Source organism: Ursus maritimus, unplaced genomic scaffold (genome assembly GCF_017311325.1).
Source record: "Ursus maritimus isolate PB19 unplaced genomic scaffold, ASM1731132v1 scaffold_20, whole genome shotgun sequence".
In the NCBI taxonomy this organism is placed as follows: Eukaryota; Metazoa; Chordata; class Mammalia; order Carnivora; family Ursidae; genus Ursus; species Ursus maritimus.
Window position 1 is genome coordinate 33319848 of NW_024424453.1, and position 21237 is coordinate 33341084.

Sequence of the window (21237 nt, forward strand, 5' to 3'; positions counted from 1 at the left end):
GGGGGGGGGGGGGGGGGGGGGGGGGGCCTCATTCTCCATTGCAGTGGGGGAGGGGTGCGTTCCCAGCCAAGATTATTCGTGAAGCCCTTTCTGAGAAAGCATTCTGGGCTAGGATCTGGGTTTGGGTGAGAAGGTTATTAGACTCTTGAAGAGCCATCCACGTGTGATCTTTCAGGCAGGTGGGGGCTTGATGAAGGGCTGGAGGGGACCCCATGATTGGTGCTTTGCGTAGCCCCCCGAGGAGTTTTCTGCTTGTCTCCCGCAGATTTTAAGTCTTTCCCTCTTTTGTGCTGTTTCTTCTTCTCTCCATCCCTGCGTCTGCTTCTGTGTCTCGGTACGCTTCTCTGTGTGTCTCTGAGTCTGTGTCTCTGAGTGCCTCAGTATCTTGCTGACATTCTGGGTGTGTGTGTCTGTGTGCGAATGTGAGTGTGTGTGGCCCTCTGTCACTCTTTCTCCCACTCTGTGTCTCTCTCACTAGTATTTTCTCTTTCTTGGTCTGGCTCTCTCGATCTGTATATTCTGTTTATCTCTTTCTCTCTCTGTCTCTGTCTCTGTTTCTCACTCTCTCTCTGGTCTAATCCAGAAACCTTTGCATGGGGACATGGGTGAGTCAGGACTGGCTGTGACTGGAAACCACAGGGAAACCAGCCAGGGCTGGTCTATCTGAAGGGGGAATGATCCGTTTACCTCCTGGAGAAGCCTGGGCATACATTCTGTGTAGCCCCTTCTGCCTTGCCTACCCCAAGGACCCTCAAGAGAACTTCGGTCCCAGTTGTCCCCACCATGCCGCCCCCTATCCCCATCATGGGGCTGTTCTTGGGCTGTGCAAAGCAGCTCTAAATTCAGACTTGGTCAGACCTAACAGGGAAGAAAAGGAGCACAAGACAATCCAGTCTCAAGAAATGCTTATGATTTATGTGCAACCAATTAGTAAATAAAATACACAGAACATTTGAGTAGTTTCACTCGATCCCTAAATGTCTAGATGGTCACAAACGATCCGGAAGATCTTACTGGGAAAACGTCATATTTGGGGGTCACTTATACTTGAGCAAAGGTGGCCTTCACCTTTACCTGCGCATTTAGGGGATGTGGGGAATGGCATGTCCACTGGGGAGCAGCCCCTGTCCTCAAAGCCAAGGTTGCCGAGGACCAAGATCTGTCTCTACCACACCTGATTCACACTGCCCACCACTGCCACCCCCTGTTAGGCTAGACACGCAGACCTCTCCTGGCAGCCCAAAACTGCAGGGTCTGGCCTTGACACACCTGACTGAGTCTCCTTTCCTCTCCAGCCCTGCTCCTAGGTGGTCACAAAAATAATGACAGCAGGGAGAGGGCTGGGACAGGTGACAGTGTGTCTGCAGGGCGAGATCTTGGGTAGAGGGTCGGGGCTGCTGGCATTTGGCAATGGCTTCATCCTGGAGGGGGCGACTGACCCTGCTTTAGGCTTAGATAAAGCAGGAGGGCCCTCCAGGCTAAAGCCCCAAAGCCCTGCAGTGGGAACAGGTGTGGAGTGTGTGCAGGAGGAAGCTGGGGGGAGCAGCCGCCTGAGGCCTGTGGAGATCAGACTGGGGGCATGGAAGGTGCTGGAGCAGCAGGTGACGTGAGCAAAACAGTATCTTACGTAGAAAGAGAAACCTGGCAGCTTCGGGATCGACGGGCAGAGTGGGAGGCAAGACAGGCAGCTAGAAAACAGACTGTGATGTGACGCCTTCATGAGGGGGAGCTGATCTAAGGGGATTCTGCCCATTCCCACTGATGATACTGGCTTGGCCGTGTGTGTGCACGTGTACATGCCTCCATGCGTGCCAGCGTGCATGTGCGTGCAGGCCTCTCTGTGCCTGTGCGCATGCGTGTGTCTGTGCATGTGCGTGCAGGCCGCTGTGTGTGCCTGTGCGCATGCGTGTATGTCTGCCCATACGCATGCGTGTGTGTGTGTGTGTGTGCGCGTGTGATGTCGTAGCACTCTTTCACTAAATTCCCATCTGTGGCTGGTCACCTCCCCGCTCTGTCCCTCCTCCCAAACCCTTCACTCTGTGAGCCACAGAAAGGGTGGGCGAAGAAGACAGGGAGAGATTTTCTACGTGGGGGAGGGGAGGGGGATCAGGAAGCCTGGGCCTGATCTGCATTCTCTCCTCCCCCATGAAGGTGAAGGGTTTAGAGATTCCAGCAAATTCCCTGATGCCTGTTCACGCATCAGCGTTCTTCCCACCAGCCCATCAGTGACTCGGTTGTCCACCAGCAGGAGGATGGCTCCGCCGGATGTGATACGGCCCCATAGTGGAATAAAAAGGAAGCCCTGGGGAGACCTGCGGCGATGGGCCAGTCTCACAGATGGTATGTGGAGCGACAGAGGATGCGCCCCGAAAAGTACCCCTGTGGGATCCATCGCTCTGACGGCCCAGAACGGGCGAAGGCTTTCCCGCCGACGGAAGGCACGTCGTGGGCCGTCAGTGAGGTGAGGCGCCTGGGAGGGCGGGAGAGCTTTCCGGGGACAGGCAAGTACTCTGTATCTCGCTGGGGCCGTTGTTACACGGTGCAAACACCTGTCAGAACTCACTGAGCTGAATCTTTAAGATCCACTGAACTATATTGAATTCGAATTCAGTTAAGAAAAAAATAGGCTGCCAAATATTTAAAAAGGAAAGCAAAGGGGAAAGGAGGGGAGCAGAAAGAGTAGGATGTGGCTCGGTTTCTCAAGGGTCCACTCAGGGTAAATGGAGGCATCCCCCAAACCTAAAAGCGGGCCTGACAAACACGATGCCCCGTCACCGCTGTGGCTGTCTGGGGGGGCGGGGCGGGGACCAGGGAGCCGGGCTCCTCAGATTGTGCACCTCGGGTGTCTCCCTGGCTCCCTAGCCCGGCGTGGTGTGGCCTGTGGGCAGAGCCTCGCAGGCTTCAGGAGAAGCCGTCCTGCTTTTGGGTTGGATCTCCCCGTTTTGAGCGGGTCCTAGCAGCCCACTGTTGACCACAAGCCTTACTGCTAACGTCATCACCGAAGACAGATTCTCTTTGCGGGGCACCTGGGTGGCTTCGTCGGTTGGGCATCTGACTCTGATTTCATCTGGGCTCATGCTCGCAGGGTCGTGGCGTGGAACCTGGCATTGGGCTCCCTCTGAGATTCTCCCTCCCTCTGCGCCTCCCCCTGCTCACGTGCTCTCTCTCTCTCCAAAGACAGATTCTGTATGTGTGTTATGTACCGTATTCCTATAATAATATCTCACTTCTTCTTAAAATTTTTCTGTTTCTAGCCTATATGGTTTGTCTGTGAGTTTTTTCAAATTGTTGCCAATCTCCGAAGCGTTTTCCCCGCACGTTCACTGAACAAAGCGCATCGCGGTGGCCCGGCCTCAGCTGCACATCATTCAGGGGCCTCCCAAACACCTCAGCTGCTGCCCGCTAACCACCTCGTCTTAAAAGGTTCGTCCTGGGAGCGCTTCCGTAGACAACGGGGCTGCTGGGAGCTCCCGTGCCTTTGGGGCGCACACACCGCAGACTCCTGACGCTCCCCGGGTCACGCACGCGGCCGAGCAGCTGCGGCAGAGTCAGGAAGAGGCCATCATGGGCCAAGACGCGAGGAGTGGTAAGTGCTCCTAGAGGGAAAGGTCGGGCGGGAAAGACTTCTAAGGGAGAACACGCTGAGTTCAAACGTGTGTTTCCTCTGCTGTGGATCGGGGGAAGGGCCAAGGTTCGGGTTTGGCTGGAGGTCAGCCCCCCAGGACGCCCCTGTAGGAGCGCCTCACGGGAGGCCCCCCTGGAAAACAACAGCCCTGCCCCCTATCAGGGATACCCCAATGTTATGCCACAGCCAGGACCCTGAGCCCCCACCCACCCCAGGGCTGGGAGCTACTGGGCCCCCCTCCCTCTCTTCTCAGGCCCCCGGGTTCCCATGCTGGCTCCAGGAAGACGCCACAGTGGTGGCTCCCTCCCCACCCCTCAAGCTCCTTGCCTGTAAAATGGGTATCCCAGCAGCTGGGGGGCCTAAGTGAGGCCCTGTCTGTGAAGGCAGCAATGTGTGCTCGCAGCAGAGGGAGTCTTCTGGCAGCGCGGAACCAGAGCTGGGGCTGCTCACCCCACCGAGTGGGGTGGGGGCATGAAGAGGGCCTTTCCCCGCAGCCCACTGAGCCCCCCCTGCAGTCTTTCAGGGCTGCCCCCGTCCCAGGCCGGCCCAATGGGGAGAGCCCATGTGCTAGAGGGAGCCAGTGTCATATCCTCTCGATGCCTCTTACTTACTGTGAGACTCTGGGCAAGTTATTTAACCTTTCTGTGCTCAGTTTTTTCTTCTCTAAAATGGGGTAAGAACACCACCTACCTCACAGGGAAGTTACTTGGTTAATATATGCAAAGCACTCCCAGTCCTAGCCCATAAAATCTTGCTAAGTAGGCCTTTCCCTGCTGGGAAAACAACTGAAGGCCAATCACAGAAGGATATTAATAAAAGACTCGTTCCTACAAGTAAAAAAAAAAATTGAGTATTCATTCTTGAGTCAGTGCAGGTTAATAATGTAGAGATTTCACCCTCAAAGAGAATGTGGGTGCAAATCTCAGCTCAACCATATTCCACCTGTGGCCAACTGGAGTATTGTTCTAGCCTTCCCTCCCCCGTCCCTCCCTCATCCCACTGGGGGCCACTTCCCCTCCCCCTGGGTCAGGTGACTTGTTTCGGCCAATGGCACAAGCCGGGGTCTGAGCTGTATGTGCACAGTGGGGCTTACTCTCTTGCAAGGCTGCCCTCGCCATGGGAAAAATGTGTCCTCACCTGCTTGTCTAGGGACAGTGACCTTCTAGAGAACCTTACAGAAATTATCTCCTTTAATTCCTACCACTATCCTAGGAGAGGGTCTTGTGATCCCATTTTGCAGATGAGGAAACTGAGGTCTCACTTGGGTCCCAGGATTTTTACTCCAATCACATCCCTGGTTGGTGGCACCAGACTTCACCCCTCTGGACTCAGGGCAGAGCTTGGGATTTGAGCTTCCTCTGAGCAAGCGTTTCTCCAGGATCAGACTCTCCGTTGAAAAACCCCGTCCCCTCCGGTAGGCATGAGTAGGTCCCAGAGCGGCAAAGAGGGTGGCTGCATTTTCCTGCTCAGGCAGACAGGGGCATTGAACAGGTTCTTGCCGAAAGAAAACCTTTGCCCCAGTGAATCTAATTAAGTGGGCGGCGTCTAGACGGATGAGCCTCTTCTGACTGTCACTGGGAGGTTTAGACGTTGACAGGTATTGGAAGATAATTTCTTGAGAAGAGGCCGAAGCCTTTAGATGCTGCCTCCAGGAGACCTCAGGTCTCCAGAGATGAGAGACCGTGCTTGTCTGCTGGTGGGGATGGAGAGAGGGGGTGTGGACAGGAATCCTGGGGTCGGGGAGTATCCAGGGGCCCTGAGTCAGATTCCTCACCAGCCAGCTTGTCCACGAGGGTCCCAGAGTCCAGTGAAACAGCCTTTGATGTTGGCAATGAGGACAGAGGGAGGAGTTGGATAGGGGAGGGACAGAGGGGACACTGAGACGGGAAGTGGCTGAGGAGAGCGATTTCACTGCCATGACCAATTGGCCCCATTCACACCCACACCCAGGAGGGTTGGAAGTTGAAACTGCTTCAAGGGAAGGTTCACACATGAAAGTTGTTCCTTCCCAAGACCCTGACGTGCTACAGATCTTCATCCCATCCCTTTGTCGTTACGACCCCTGCAGGTATGACTGCCATTCCCATTCACTGATGGAGAAACCGAGGCTCAGTGAGATTAAGTGACTTGACCAAGGTCACTGACTATCACATCCGGGTGTGTGTGTGACTTCAGAGCCATGCTCTTTGGGAAAAGTTGGCTTCAGTTCCTATCTCTGCCCTGCTTGTGGGCATAAAGCATATGTGGGACTCCTGGCCTGGCTTCTGTTGGGATGTGTTCACTAAAATTAAAACCTGATACCTTATTTATTTGGCATTAGAGGATGTGGTATGCAAGTCTGTTTGCTAGAGCTCACTCGTTGAAGCGTTTCAATTTCTGTAATTGTCAATGAGTTGAGGTGAAAATCGCTCTCAAATGCATGCCATCTGTTGTTGTCTTGTTGAGGTGCACACGAAGCAGAGTTCAGCCTTTTCCAGAGGATTCTGGTAACTGTTATGAAGGGCGCTCAGCTGCAGTGATACAGATGCCCTCTGGCTTGCTAACAGGACTTGGATTATTCATCCTGCCCCGAATGGCCGCATTTTCAGCCTTATGGGTGGCTTTTCCAGTCTCACCCCCACTGTCACACTGTCCGCTGCAATTCCAGCTGCTGTCAGAAGCCGTCTCCGTGCCTTCCACACCGCTGTGGCCAGGAGACAACATGGCCAAGCCTTTAGGTGGGTGTAAAATATGCATTAAAAATGTGAGGCAATGGCTGACGGCCTTCTACCGGGACTTTGTGACATTTACAAATTCCTGTCGCTCCTCCGTGTCTTGTCTGCATTCTTCCCAGCTCTCAGTTCTGTTATCGTCTGTGTCGCTACATACATGACGTCCAGATGAGTGAAGATTTGCACGTGACAGTGGAGTAATATTAACGAACATCTATGGCTGGAGGTGAGCAGGGAAAGTACAGTCCACGTGTCAAAGGCCTTTTAAGAGCCTGTACACCAATGTAATTAGCAACTTTATTGTAACAGCGCAAACTACCCCCAGCCCGAACGTCCTTCGGTGGATGAGTGCGTAAGCAAACCGTGGTACGTCCACACCGAGGAATTCTTACGCAGCAACAAAGGGGGCGAACGATTGGTACACCTAGCATGGCTCACAAGAGCGTTAGGGCTGAGGGGACAAGCCAGTCGCTGAGAGGGCTCACGTACCGGTTCACTGTATAGAACACTCTCAAATGACAAGATGATTGCAATGGAGCACAGGCCACCAGGGGTTCGGGTGACAGGGAGGCCACAGCTGTGGAGGGAGTGCTGACTGCGGCGGAGCCTCTGCGAGTCTGTTCGTGGGGCGGCATTTCACAGAAACACGTGTGTGCGCGCGCATGCGCACACACACACACACGAGTGCATGTGAAAACGGGTGAAGTCTGAGTAAGATCTGCAGTGTACTTGATAGTAACATACCAACGTCAATTTCCTGGTCACGAGGACTGTTCTGAGTTGGAAGATGCTCTTGGCAGAGGAAGCCGGGTGAGGGGGGATGGGAACTCTCTGCACACTATTCTGGGTTTTTTTTTTTTTTTTTTAAAGATTTTATTTATTTTATTTCACAGAGACAGACAGCGAGAGAGGGAACACAAGGGGAGTGTGAGAGGGAGAAGCAGGCTTCCTGCTGAGCAGGGAGCCCAATGCGGGGCTCAGTCCCAAGACCCTGGGATCATGACCTGAGCCGAAGGCAGACACTTAATGTCTGAGTCACCCAGGCGCCCCTGGAATTTTTTTTTTTTTTTTATTAGAGCGCAAGAGAGCACACAAGCACGGGGAGCAGCAGGCAGAGGGAGAAGCAGGTAGCATGGTGTGGGACTCGATCCCAGAACCCTGGGATTATGACCTGAGATCAAGGCAGACGCTTAAGACTGAGCCACCTAGGCGTCCCTATTTTGGCAATTTCTATGTGAGTCTAATATTATTTCAAAATAAAGAGGAAAATCATTTTCTTTTCTTTTTTCTTTCTTTTTTTTTTTTTTTTTTAATACCCTGTGTAAGAGGGGCACCTGGGTGGCTCAGTGAGTTAAGCATCTGTCTCTTGATTTTGGCTCAGGTCATGACCTCAGGGTCATGATATTGAGCCCTGTATCAGGCCTTGCGCTGAGTGTGGAGCCTGCTTAAGATGTTCCCTCTCCCCCGCCCCCCCCCCAAAGCCTATACAAGAGAGCCAGTAGAAACCTTGAGTTACCAATTCTCTCTCCCATCTTTCCACCCAACTATGACCTTTCCATTTGCCTGTAATGTTGAAATATGAAGTCACTTTTTTAATTGTTAGTCACCATACAGTACATCATTAGTTTTTGATGTAGTGTTCCATGATTCATTATTTGCATATAACACCCAGTGCTCATTACAACACGTGCCCTCCTTACTACCCATCATTGGGCAAACCCATCCCCCCAACCCCCTCCCCTCTGAAACCCTCAGATTGTTTCCCGGAGTCCATAGTCTCTCATGGTTCGTCTCCCCCTCTGATGTCCCCTCCCCCGTTTTCCCTTCCTTCCCCTAATGTCCTCCGTGCTATTGCTTATGTTCCACATATGAGTGAAACCATATGATAATTGTCTTTCTCTGCTTGGCTTTTTTCGCTTAGCATAATCCCCTCCAGTTCTATCCATGTCGATGCAAATAGTGGGTTATTCATCCTTTCTGATGGCTGAGTAATATTCCATTGTATATATGGACCACATCTTCTTTATCCATTTGTCTGTTGAAGGGCATCTCGGCTCCTTCCACTGTTTGGCTATTGTGGACATTGTTGCTATGAACATTGGGGTGCGTGTGCCCCTTCTTTTCACTGTATTTGTATCTTTGGGGTAAATACCCAGTAGTGCAATTGCTGGATCATAGGGTAGCTCTATTTTTAACTTTCTGAGGAAACTCCACACTGTTTTCCAAAGTGGCTGTACCAACTTGGATTCCCACCAACAGTGTAAGAGGGTTCCCCTTTCTCCACATCCTCTCCAACATTTGTTTCCTGCCTTGTTAATTTTTGCCATTCTAACTGGTGTAAGGTGGTATCTCAATGTGGTTTTGATTTGAATTTCCCTGATGGCTAATGATGTTGAACGTTTTTTTTTCATGTGTTTGTTAGCCATTCATATGTCTTCATTGGAAAAGTGTCTGTTCATATCTTCTGCCCATTTTTTGACTTGATTATTTGTTTTTTGGGTGTTGAGTTTGAGAAGTTTTTTTTATAGATCTTGGATACCAGCCCTTTATCTGTAGGGTGATTTGCAAATATCTTCTCCCATTCCGTGGGTTGCCTCTTAGTTTTGTTGACTGTTTCCTTGGCTGTGCAGAAGCGTTTTATCTTAATGAAGTCCCAAAAGTTCATTTTTATTTTTGTTTCCCTTGTCTTTGGAAGGGACATGTCATGAAAGAATGTGGTGGCTGATGTCGAAAGGTTACTGCCTATGTTGTCTTCTAGGATTTTGATGGATTCCTGTCTCACACTGAGGTCTTTCATCCATTTAGAGTTTACCTTTGTGTACAGTGTAAGAGAATGGTCAAGTTTCATTCTTCTGTATATAGCTGTCCAGTTTTCCCAGCACCATTTATTGAAGAGACTGTCTTTTCTTCCACTGGATATTTTTTCCTGATTTGTTGAAGATTAGTCGACCATAGAATTGAGAGTCCATTTCTGGAGTCTGTATTCTGTTCCATTGGTCTATGTGTCTGTTTTCATGCCAGTACCATGTTGTCTTGGTGATCACAGCTTTGTAATATAGCATGAAATCAGGCAACATAATGCCTCCAGCTTTGTTTTTCTTTTTCAACATTTCCTTGGTGATTCAGGGTCTTTTCTGGTTCCATACAAATTTTAGGATTGTTTCTTCCAGCTCTTTGAAAAAATGTCATTGGTATTTTGATAGGGATGGCTTTGAAAGTATAGATTGCTCTGGGCAGCATAGACATTTTAACAATGTTTATTCTTCCAACCCTTGAGCATGGAATGTTTTTTCATCTTTTTATGTCGTCTTCAATTTCTTTCATAAGTGTTCTGTAATTTCTAGAGTATAGCTCCTTTACCTCTTTGGTTAGGTTTATTCCTAGGTATCTTATGGTTTTTGGTGCTATTGTAAATGGAATCAATTCCCTAATTTCTCTTTCTACAGTTACATTGTTAGTGTATAGGAAAGCAACTGATTTCTGTGCATTGATTTTTGTATCCTGCCACATTACTGAATTGCTTTGAGTTCTAGTAATTTGGGGGTGGAGTCTTTTGGATTTTCCACATAAAGTATCACCTCATCTACAAAGAGAGAGAGTTTGACTTCTTCTTTGCCAATTTGAATACCTTTTATTTCTTTTTGTTGTCTGATTGCTGATGCTAGGACTTCTAGTACTATGTTTAACAATAGTGGTGAGAGTGGGCATCCTTGTCATGTTCCTGATCTTAAGGGAAAAGCTCTCAGCTTTTCCCCATTGAGAATGATATTCGCTCTGGGCTTTTCATAGATGGTTTTTATTGAGGAATGTTCCCTCTATCCCTACACTCTGAAGAGTGTAATCAGGAAAGGATGCTGTATTTTGTCAAATGCTTTTTCTGCATCAATTGAGAGGATCGCATGGTTCTTGTCTCTTCTTTTATTAATGTGTTGTATCACAGTGATTGATTTGCAAATGTTGAACCATCCTTGCATCCCAGGAATAAATCCCACCTGGTTGTGATGGATAATCTTGTTGAGAATTTTGGCATCCATATTCATCAGGGATATTGGTCTGTAATTCTCCTTTTTGATGGGGTCTTTGCCTGGTTTTGGGATCAAGATAGTGCCTCATAGAACGAGTTTGGAAGTTTTTCTTCTATTTTTTGAAACAGCTTCAGGAGAATAGGTGTTATTTCTTCTTTAAATGTTTGGTAGAATTCTCCTGGGAATCCATCAGGCCCTGGACTCTTGTTTTTTGGGGGAGGTTTTTGATTACTGCTTCAATTTTGTTACTGGTTACAATTCAGATTGTCAATTTCTTCCTGTTTCAGTCTTGGTAGTTTATAGGTTTCCAGGAAGGCATCCATTTCTTTTAGGTTGCTTAATTTATTGACATATAGTTGCTGATAATAATTTCTAATAATTGTTTCTATTTCCTTGGTGTTAGTCGTGATCTCTCCCCTTTCATAGTTTTATTAATTTGGGTCCTTTCTCTTTTCTTTCTGAAAAGTCTGGCCAGAGGTTTATTGATCTTATTAATTCTTTCAAAGAACCAGCTTCTACTTTCGTTGATCTGCTCTACTGTTTTTCTGGTTTCTATTTCATTGATCTCTGCTCTAATCTTTATTATTTCTCTTCTGCTGGGTTTAGGTTTCACTTGATCTTCTTTCTCCAGTTCCTTTAGGTGTAAGGTTAGCTTATGCATTCAGGATTTTTCTACTTTTTTGAGTGAGGCTTGGATTGCTATGTATTTCCCACTTAGGACCACCTTTGCTGTATCACATAGGTTTTGGACTGATGTGTTTTCATTCTCATTGGTTTCCATGAATTGTTTAAGTTCTTCTTTAATTTCCTGGTTGACCCAAACATTCTTAAGCAGGATGTTCTTTAGCTTCCAAGTGATGAATTCCATCTAGATTTTTTCTTGTGATTGAATTCCAGTTCCAAAGCATTCTGGTCTGAGAATATGCAGGGAATTATCTCAATCTTTTGGTATTGGTTGAGACCTGATTTGTGACCCAGTATGTGGTCTATTCTGTGTGCGTTCGAGAAGAATGAGTATTCTGTTGTTTTTATGGTGGACTATGAAGTCCATCTGGTCCAATGTGTCATTCAAAGCTGTTGTTTCTTTGTTGATCTTCTGCTTAGATGATGTGTCTATTGCTTGCGTGGAGTGTTGAGGTCTCCTACTATTAAAGTATTATCATCAGTATGTCTTTTTATTTTGGTTAACAGTTGGCTGCTCCCATATTGGGGACATAGATCTTTACAACTGCTAGCTCTTGTTGGATAGACCCTTTAAGAATGATGTAGTGTCCCTCTGTATCTCTTACTACAGTCTTTAGCTTAAAATCTAATTTGTCTGATATGAGAATTGCTACCCCAGTTTTCTTTTGAGGTCTGTTGGCATGAAAAATGGTTTTCCATCCCTCGGTTCCTCACTTTCAGTCTGGATGTATCTTTAGGTTCAAAATGAATCTCTTGTAGACAGCATATGGATGGGTCATGTCTTTTTATCCAATCTGCAACTCTGTGCCATTTCATGGGAGCATTTAGGCTGTTCATGTTGAGAATGATTATTGAAAGATATGATTTTAGTGCCATCATGTTGCCTGTGAAGTCCTTGTTTCTATAGATCATCTCCGTAAATTTCTGGTCTCTATTACTCTTGGGGTCTTTTTACTTTTATAGAACCCCCCCACCCCCTTAATATTTCTTGCAGGGCTGGCTTGGTGGTCACATATTCATTCAGTTTCTGCTGGTCCTGGAAGCTCCTTGTCTCTCCATCCATTCTAAATGACAGCCTTGCTGGATACAGTATCCTTGCCTGCATGTTCTTCTCATTTAATACCCTGAATATGTCTTGCCAGCTCTTTCTGGCTTGCCAGGTCTCTGGACAGGTCTGACGTTATTCTGGTGTTCCTCCCTCTGTATGTAAGAAATCTCTTCCTCCTAGCTGCTCTCAGGATTGCTTCCTTGGTTCTAAGATGTTCATGTTTTACTATTATATGCCAGGGTATTGGTCTGTTCTCATTGATCTTGGGAGGGGTCCTCTCTGCCTCTTGGATACAAATGCTTGTTTCCTTCCCCAGATTAGGGAAATTCTCAGCTATGATTTGCTCAACTATATCTTCTAGACCGATCTCTCTCTCTCCCTCCCTCCTCTCAGGGATTCCAATAATTCTGACATTGGAATGTTTCATAGTGATCTCTTGGGCTTTAAGCTGTTTTTCCCAGGCCTCCTTGGTTTCCTTCTTTTCTATCTTCTAGCTCACTAATTCGTTCTTCTGCCTCATTTACTCTGGCAGTCAGAGTATCCAGTTTAGATTGCATTTCATTCAAAGCATTTTTAAGTTCGGCCTGATTAGATTTCATTTTTGCCCTTAGAGATTCTAATTGTCACTAATATTTTTCTCAAGCCTAGATATTGACTTCATAATTGTTACTCTGAAGTCTGACATCTTGCTTATGTCCAAAGCTATTAGGTCTGTGGCACAGGCCCTAGTCTCTGATTCTTTTCTTTGTTGGGGGTTCTTCCTCCTAGTCATTCTGCTGGGGGGTGGTTGAGGGAATGTACAGATTCCAAAGTATTAACCATGACCCAAGCAAGATGTACCTGTTTTATAGGGACCCTAAGGTTGTCATCTGCTTGTTCTTCCAGTCTGTCTTCTGGGGGAGGGGCCTGCTGCGGTGTTACTCAGGCAACCCTGCTTGGGCAGCATTGCCCTGCCCCCTGTGTGTGGGGGTGGGCTCAGTGAAAGCCAATTTTGGGGGGGGCTTTTGTTCTTTGGTGGCTTTCCCTGGTGACTTTCTTCATCTCTTCTGAGAGAGCAGAAGTGACCGCACCCAAACCTCTGTCCCAGGGCAGAGAAATCACAGTATGCTCTTCACTGAGCTCTCCAGGACACACAGTCTCTGTTTCGGTCTGTGCTGCTAAAAACTACAGCCTCCCCATTTGTGCGCCTCGTAGCAACTCTCCCGGAGGTTGATCCCAGGGCCGTGCACATCTCTGCCCTTTATGCTTTTAAAACTGTGAGCCACTCCTGGTTCATGTGTGCACAGCCACAGCTCCTGGATCCTGTCTGGGGGCTGCCCTAAAGTCCTTTCCCTGCTGCTACCAGTCTGCAAGTCTGTGTCCTGTCCCCAGCATGAGCTTTTGCACTCTGGTGTTATATCACCTTCCCAGTGCCAGCTTATGGAGGTTCCCTCCCCCTTCTGTTTATCTTTCCATATCTGTCAGCAGAATTATAGCTCTGCCCTTCATACCTTGAGACCACTGGAGATTTTCTGCTTGTAGAGATCCAGATATATAGTCTTACGTCCCAGGGTGATTTCATGGGTGTTCAGAATGGTTTGGTAGATATTCAGCTAAATTCAGGGGACCGGTTGAAATAGGGTCCTTTTTCCTCTGCCATCTTCCCTCCTCTCTAAAATCACTTTTTCTAAGTTATTTTTTCTGGTTTATTATTATTATAATTATAACCATAATTATTATTCATAATGACTTTTTCTGAGCTCTTTCATTTACCCAAACTAATGACCCAGATTTGTTGTAACATCTCTGAGACCAGAGGAGGCTGGGGTAGAGAGGGGGCTGGCAAGAATGGTGACATTAGACTGTCACCTCCAGAAGGACATATCTGTTTTTCCCCCCATTACTGCTTCCCTAGTGCCTAGAATAGTGTTTGAAATGCTCAATAAATATTTGTTGAATACATGTATGCAGGATCAGAGGTGTGTGTCCGTATGACTGTAGGATATGGATGTGTCCTTTTCTTGGGTACTCACAACTATATTCGACTATTTGGAGATGGAATACAGCTTTATTGAGAGCGAAGAGGGAAATGGAGGGAGGGGGGACAAGGCAGGGGGAGGGGGGAGGAGGGTATTTACTGAACATAGTGCAGAACGTTCTCTCAGGTCTCTTCCCAGGCAACTCACTGACTGGCTGTAACCGTTCTCTGATGTCTGTCACTGTAGACTCATTTTTGTCTTTTCTTGAGCTTTATCGGAACGGAACCCAAGTAGGTACTCCTCCTGGTTTGGTTTTGGTAGCTCGCCCTTCTGTCTGAGACTCATCCATGTTGCGTGTAGCACAAGCTCATTCCTTTGTACTGCTGAGCAGCTTCCCGTCGTATGGCTGTTCATCTGCTTGTCCGTTCACCTGCCGCCGGATGGGAGTCGTTTCTGGTTTGGGGCTATAATGAACAAGGCTGCTGTGAGTGTGCATGTGTGAGCCTTTTTGTGAGACGCGTGTTTCATTTTGCTGGAGTATGATTGTTAGTAGGTATGTTTGATGGTATTAGAAGCTGCTGAACTATTTTTCAAAGTCATCGCACCATTCTATACTCCCATTAGAAATTCAGAGTTCTAGTTCCTCCACGTCTTTGCCCTCCTGATCAGAAACAGCCTGTCATTGCAGAAAGATTGTAGACTCCGCCAGTGATGGGCTGATTCCCTCCACCCCTTCCTTCTCCCGTCTGCAGCCGTTTGTGCAATGCCCAGATCCCATGCCCTGGACGGATAGTGAGCAGCGCCCACACCCTGAGCTCTGGGAGTCCCCACTCTAGACCCTACAGGTGATTTCTGTCCAGTACTGCCTCTCATTTCATCAATAAGGAGACAAGACTGGCCCAAGGTCATCCAGTAAGAAGCAGGGTCAGGGCAGAAACTCTGATTCTTATTTCCAGCTCATGCTCCTTCCTGACACCAGAAAGGTCTCTCTAGAGATCTTTCCTTTCCTTCTTTTATCCCAGCCTCTCTGCCTTTGCTTGTGCTGTTCTCCTGCTGCACTGCCAATCTCCCTAGGTTCCCATCTGACACAGCCTGGCTGTTCTGAGGTGATTCCTTAAATCTGAGCTTTAAACCTCAGCTTTGAACCACAGACCTTCTAGAAGCCTTCACCTCCAATAAACAACCCCAGGGTGAAAAGGTCCCAGAGAGGCCTCGGAGTCCTCAGACCTTGCTGGGGTGGGGGTGGGGCCCTCGCTGAGGGCCTGCCCCAACGAGGAACTTCCCCCACTCCCTCCCTGCTCAGCACCTCACCTCCGCACATGCTGCTGCTCCCGCTGTCTGGAACACCTCCCCCTAAAACTGCCTGGTCACCTCCCAAGTTCCAGCACAACACTTCACTTCCTTGGGCAAGGCCACCTGCTACCCCTTCTTCCTGGTTTAGGGCACATCCCTCCTCTACTCCTGAGTCTGCCTTTTCCAGAGTCACAAGTTGTCATACTTGGACTTGTGAGGAGATATACATGGGGGTGGCAAGTTCCCCGAGGTCAGTCCCTTGGCTGGGCTGGGTATGTGGCCCTGAGGATACACCACAGTCCACCACAGATGGGTTCCTAGCAAAGGGCTCATGTGGCCTGTCACGTCCACGTAGAAGGGCAGTGAAGTTTACACCTTAGAAAATAAATGTGGTTTTATGGCCGGTCCTCATGAACAGGGGTTGGGGGTGGACAGGCCAGTGTCTGCTGGGCATTCACCATGAGTCCTGCCCTTTCCTAACTTTAACTAACCTGCTCCGCACACATGTTCTGAGAGGCAGGCAATGTATCCCACTCCCGGGTAAGAAAATGGAGGTCCAAGGTTGTGCAAGTTGCTCTAGGGCTCACAGCTTACGTGGGGCGGAGGCCCTTCTCGAACCCAGATCCGTTGTCTGCACAGTCCCATATTCCTGCCCTCACACACCTTTTCTATGGAGAGGCTCCTTGCTTTGGGTTCACAATGGGACAGTTGCACAAGGTATGGTGCATGGACCAAAATTAGTTGGAAATTTTGCAACCAGATCTATACAGGAAAATCTAGGTCACTCATTGAAGGCAGATTTGTCTCTTCAAAGAAAAGGGTCAGTGTCTCCAGTGTGACTTTGGGTCATAGATGTCATGAGCTGAGTCACAGTTATGGGGCTCTTTCCCAGGGGTTTCTGAGAAAAGACGTCTAGGTACAGAAGCCCCATCAGAGCTCAAGGAACATCGGCAAAGAGATAGGGCAGACTAGACCTTTCCTGGGTTTGGGGGAAAGGTAAGAAAGAGGTGGTCTCTGGGGATACCAGGATATTTCATGGCAGGTGCTAAGATGCCTGCTCCTTCTCCAATGTTCTAGTGATTCACCATTGCCACCTAGCTGGAATTTTGTCCAAAGGGCATTCTGGGAAAAGAACTTGCAAAATCCCTCTCAGAAGGAGGCTTGGAGCCAGCATGTCCCTCCCCCAACCCAGTCTGTAACCACCCTCCTGGGCCTCCAGGTGCGCCTTCTGCTCCTGGACCTCACTTCCTGACCAGACCTCACTTCTTTGGCTAGGAGTTCATCTGAACCTATTGTGGGTTAAAAGCCACTTTTTCTCATTGCATCTTCCCCTGAATGACAGCTGTGGCTTTGAGCAGCTCTATTCTTGGATGAATTAAGTCCTTCAAGACATGTGGCCACTCAACTCTGTACATTCTACAGAGTTGGATAATATTATGGCCATTTCTTGGAGGAATCCTCCAAATTTTATAAATATAGACCCAGTAGTGGGTCATGGGATTAACATAGTGGGTCACGTGAAGCACTAATAAAATAAGGTAGAAGGTATCGGAATCAGAAAGCATCACGTGCAGCATGAGCAAGTTGGTTTCGTGAACCTTCTATTTCAGTTGCATGTGTGAGCGTGAGTGTGGGAGTGCAGGGTGTGGCAGAGACAGCTGACTGGCAGCCAGATCTGTGCTCCCCTCCCACAGAGTATGTGTGTCCCTCGGGAGGGGGGTGCCCTGCTGGGAGTGACTATTCCCAGACTCTCACCTCTAGGTGGGGCCCCTGGCTGACTTGCTCTCACCGATGGAACGTGATCGAAAATGACATGCTATTTCTGGGTCAAGGTGGCTGGGTTCCTGGATCACTGTGTGGAGGAGAGCCACCCACAAACCCGGAAACCTTGCATTGGCAGTTATGTGAGAAATGAACTTTTCTTTTGTGAAGACACTGACATCCTGGGACCTGAGTTATAGCCCTTAATGTTATCCTGTGTGTCATATGCTGTAAAACGTTTTTCTGAATGTGGGTTAGGGTCAAAAAGCTTGAAAAACGTACCTGATCTAATCTAAATCCCTTGATTTTTTTTTTTTTTTCCACATGGAGAAACCAAGTGTCAGAAATGGTGAGGGGCTCCCCAAGTGCTCTGAGCTGGGCCAAACCCTGCCTAAGCAGGAGGGTAAACGCTTGGCCTGGGTGCGCTTTGTGTATTGCTTGATGGAGCAGAGCTGACTGCCGGGGCTGCGGACTCCCGGGACCGTGCTCCTCCCACACCCACACACGCCTGGGGTCCTGGGTCTGCCTTCTGTGCTCTGCTACAGGGGACCTCCACCCGCAGCTGGGACAGGAAGGGTGAACTCTGCCTGGCCTGCTGAACTAACTCTCACCTGGCTTCGGCTCGGGCGCTGTGGTTAACATCTCTGTGGCACGCCAACAGACTTTCTCTGAAAGTCTGAGTTTCTCTGAATCTCTGAGGCGCCGGATTCTGAGAAACCCAGCAGTAGCCTGGCCACCACCACCGGAGTGCTAGGTGAGTCACCCACACGCCCAGGGATGACATCTTCGTATTTCACCACACATTGAGTTTTGGGCCTTGTTGCTGATGTGGACACGGGCAGGTGGGAACACACAGAGGCCCCTGTGCTCATGCACCCCACAGACCCACAGAGCCTGGCCACGCCGGGTGCTTGAGGCCACCTCAGACCTGTGGGGGAGGAGCAAGCCTTGTGCCTTCCCCATTGCCTATCCCCGTGGGGTTATTGTAAGAGTTAATAATGCAAGTGGCACTGGACATAGTACCTGGCACTTAACAGACTGGATTCTACTTGCAGCACCCCTGAGAGGCGGCCTCGCTTGGCCTTCTCCCCAGCGTGGTACAGACGACGAAATGGAGGCTTGAAGAGCTCCCTTGTCCTATCAAAGAACCCTCTTAATTGGCTGAGAGTGGGTTGGAGCCCTGGCATCCTGAGAGTTAAGACAGGTGGGGCTCAGGGCACTGGAGTCCGATGGTACTAAACTCTTCTCTGAAAGAATGGGAGTTGTCAGTAGTGACACTGGCCTCCATCTGCCTCCAGTCTGTCACAGCTGGCTCTGGCTCTTTCCCTGGGGGTAATGTTTGTGGGAATGAAAGCAAAGGATGACAAAGTGGCTTAGAAAAAACCTAGGACAGGCTAGGTCTCAATCTGGGGAGAAAAGAGTTTCCCAGCCTCCCACCTCCTGCACTCTCGGGCTGCTAGGGTCATCTACTCAGCTCCTACCTGTCCACATACCGCTCCTGGGTCATCATCCACATCCAGTGGTCCACACTCAGTCACTGCAGGGGAAGTGTGGTCCGGCTGTGTCCTTGCCCGGGGCGTAAAGGAACTGGACTTTCTGAAGAGTTTCTGCTACATCATCTGAAATTATGTCCTTCATTCATTCATAAAGGCAATGCATTGAGTAAGGCATTGCCTATCTCCCCCACTGGACCTCAAGCTCCCTGAAGGCAGGGATCTTATCTATCTTGTTCACTGCACTTCTTCAGTCCCTAGAACACAGTAAATGCTCAATAAATATGTATGAATGAATTGCTAAAGCTCAGGCCCTCTTTTCAAGGAGGGAAATGCAAGTTCTGGGCCCGAAGGGCTGGGAAAGATGGATGGTCCCCAGATGGAAGAGTTTAGAGGAGATGAGTCCTGCTAGTCAGGGTTATCAGGGAAAGTTACCCATTGCTGCATCACTACCCACCCCAAAACTTAGTGGCTTAAAACAACAATCATTTTGTTTGCTCACGATTCTGTAATTTGGGAAGGATTCAGCTGCTATGCCTAATCTCTACTCCATAGTGTCAACTGGGACCAAAAGATCCACTTCCAAGATGGCTCACTCTAAGTTGGCCACTGGTAGTTGGTTTCATATAGGCCTCTCTGCAGCGCTGTTTGGGCTTTCTCGCACATGGTGACTGGGTTCTATGAGTGAGTATACCAAGAGACAGGAGGTAGAAGCTGCCTGTGGTGTTAAGGTGTTGAAACTGGCATGGCATGATGTTCTCCATATTTTACTAGTTAGGAAGTCACAGAGCCAAGATTCAAGGGGCTCTGGATGGAAAGAGTGTCAAAAAGTATTGGGGCCATGCCTTGAAACCATCACAGAAGGCTTCCTGGAGGAGGGGAGTCAGAAGCTACAAACACTAAAGGCTTGAATGGCACCTGAAAGCTCTTCAGTATGGCTGGAGCAGCCTTGATTGTCTGCAGCACGGCTGAGGCCTTGTTCCTGCTACCCTGAGGAAGCCTCCAGTCAGTGGGCATGAGAGGCTGGCCATAGCACTTCCTGTCTCACTTATGCTTCTAGAATGTTTCCTATTTCATCAACAACTGGAATATACTTCCCCTCCCCTTGAAACTGGATGGGCTTATGACTACCTCAATGACCAGAATGTGGCAGAAGTGATGCTGGGTGACTGCTGAGTCTAAGTCCTATAAGGTGAGGTAACTTCCACTTAGTGCTCCCTCTGTCTCTTCCTTTCTCTCTCTGTAGGCACTCGCTCTTGAAACTGAGGGACCCTGCTGCCAGGAAGCCCAGGCCACATGAAGAGGCCACCTACAGCTGTTCCAGCTGACGGCCCAAGAAAAGGTCTTAGCATCAACCATCAGGCATCCGAGTAAGCCAAACAGCAGAGGATTCCAGAACCCAGCTGAGGCCCCAGACATCAGAGATACCAGTGACCAACCACCCTCTCCGTGTTCTGTCTGCATTCCTGACCCACCCAACCCATGAGCATTGTAAGTGGTGACTTCATGCCAACTTCTGGGTGACTGGTTATATAGCCATAGTAACTGGCACAGTGGGCAAAGTGAAATAGAACAGTGGGACTTCCAGAAAGCAGTTCCACGGGCAGGAAGAGGCTAGTGGAACGCACCAGAGCAGTCTGGCTATTGAAGCTGGCTTCCACCAGGTATACAGTGGCAAGCAAGGGGAGGTGCTTCGGACAGATAAAATAGCTTGTGTGAGGCTTTGAGCTGGGAAAGGGCCTAGCAGGTAGAAGGCCAGTGGGCTAGAGCACGGCCCTAGGGGACGGGGCCACCTTTCACCTTGAGCACTTGGAGGTCCCTGGGTCAGGGCTGCTTCCAGGTGAGGAGGGGAGATGGGGAGGCAAAGGAATGAGGCCACTGGTCAGGCCCAGCGAGTAAGGATGAGGCCTCTGCTGTGGTAGGGCATGGGCAAGAGGGCCTGACCGAGCCATGGGGTGGGTGGGGACTAGAGGCTGCGTAGGAACCAGGGCTTCCTGCCTGGATAGACGTGGGACTAGGACCAGAAGCTGAGGCGGCAGGAGGTGGGGATACCCACGATGAGGGCTATGGGTGCCAGTGGGAGGGCAGTATACAATACGCTCCTTGTTGCGGCACGGCCTTTGCTAGCTGTTCTTCCTCTGGGAAGATCCCCTGGGGAGGGGACATCTGCTGCAGTCCCTTTCTCTCTTCACTTACACCCTGTGACAGATCTCTTTACTCCTCTGAGGCTGAGAGACACAGGAGAGCTCCCGCTGCTGGCTGCTTCCTCGACTATGGCTGCGACGATGTCAGGCCCTCGGGGCCGGCCAGCCTTCCCCCAGCCGGTACGCTCTCTGGCCGGAACTGGACGAGGGGACAGCATCGAGCCCACAGTACACAGCGCGCCCGGGTTAAGGCAGCCAGCTTGGTGGCTGTAAGTACACCCTCCGCTCTGCTCCGAGCGCGTACTGACAGGGAGGGGGAGGCCTCTCGCTCACAGCAGGAGGATGGCTGCACCTGGACTAGCTCTTTGGTCTCACCTGCAGCCTTCCGGAGCCTCTCCGGCTGGAGGACTTACCCTGGGCTCCTGTGGTCCTGAAACGGTCTCTGGCTTCCTAGTACAGACACGCGCCCCCCCCCCCCCCCCCCCCCCCCCCCCC

The 21237-nt window shown here is 49.5% G+C and overlaps 1 long non-coding RNA gene across 1 annotated transcript; it reads left to right on the forward strand.

Moving 5' to 3' along the window:
- The first annotated feature begins 4650 nt into the window (after positions 1 to 4650).
- Positions 4651 to 21055, forward strand: LOC121104284. Its single transcript, XR_005836582.1, has 4 exons — positions 4651 to 6342; positions 6459 to 6562; positions 19845 to 20089; positions 20807 to 21055. It is a non-coding gene; the product is annotated as an uncharacterized LOC121104284 (long non-coding RNA).
- The last annotated feature ends 182 nt before the right edge of the window (positions 21056 to 21237 follow it).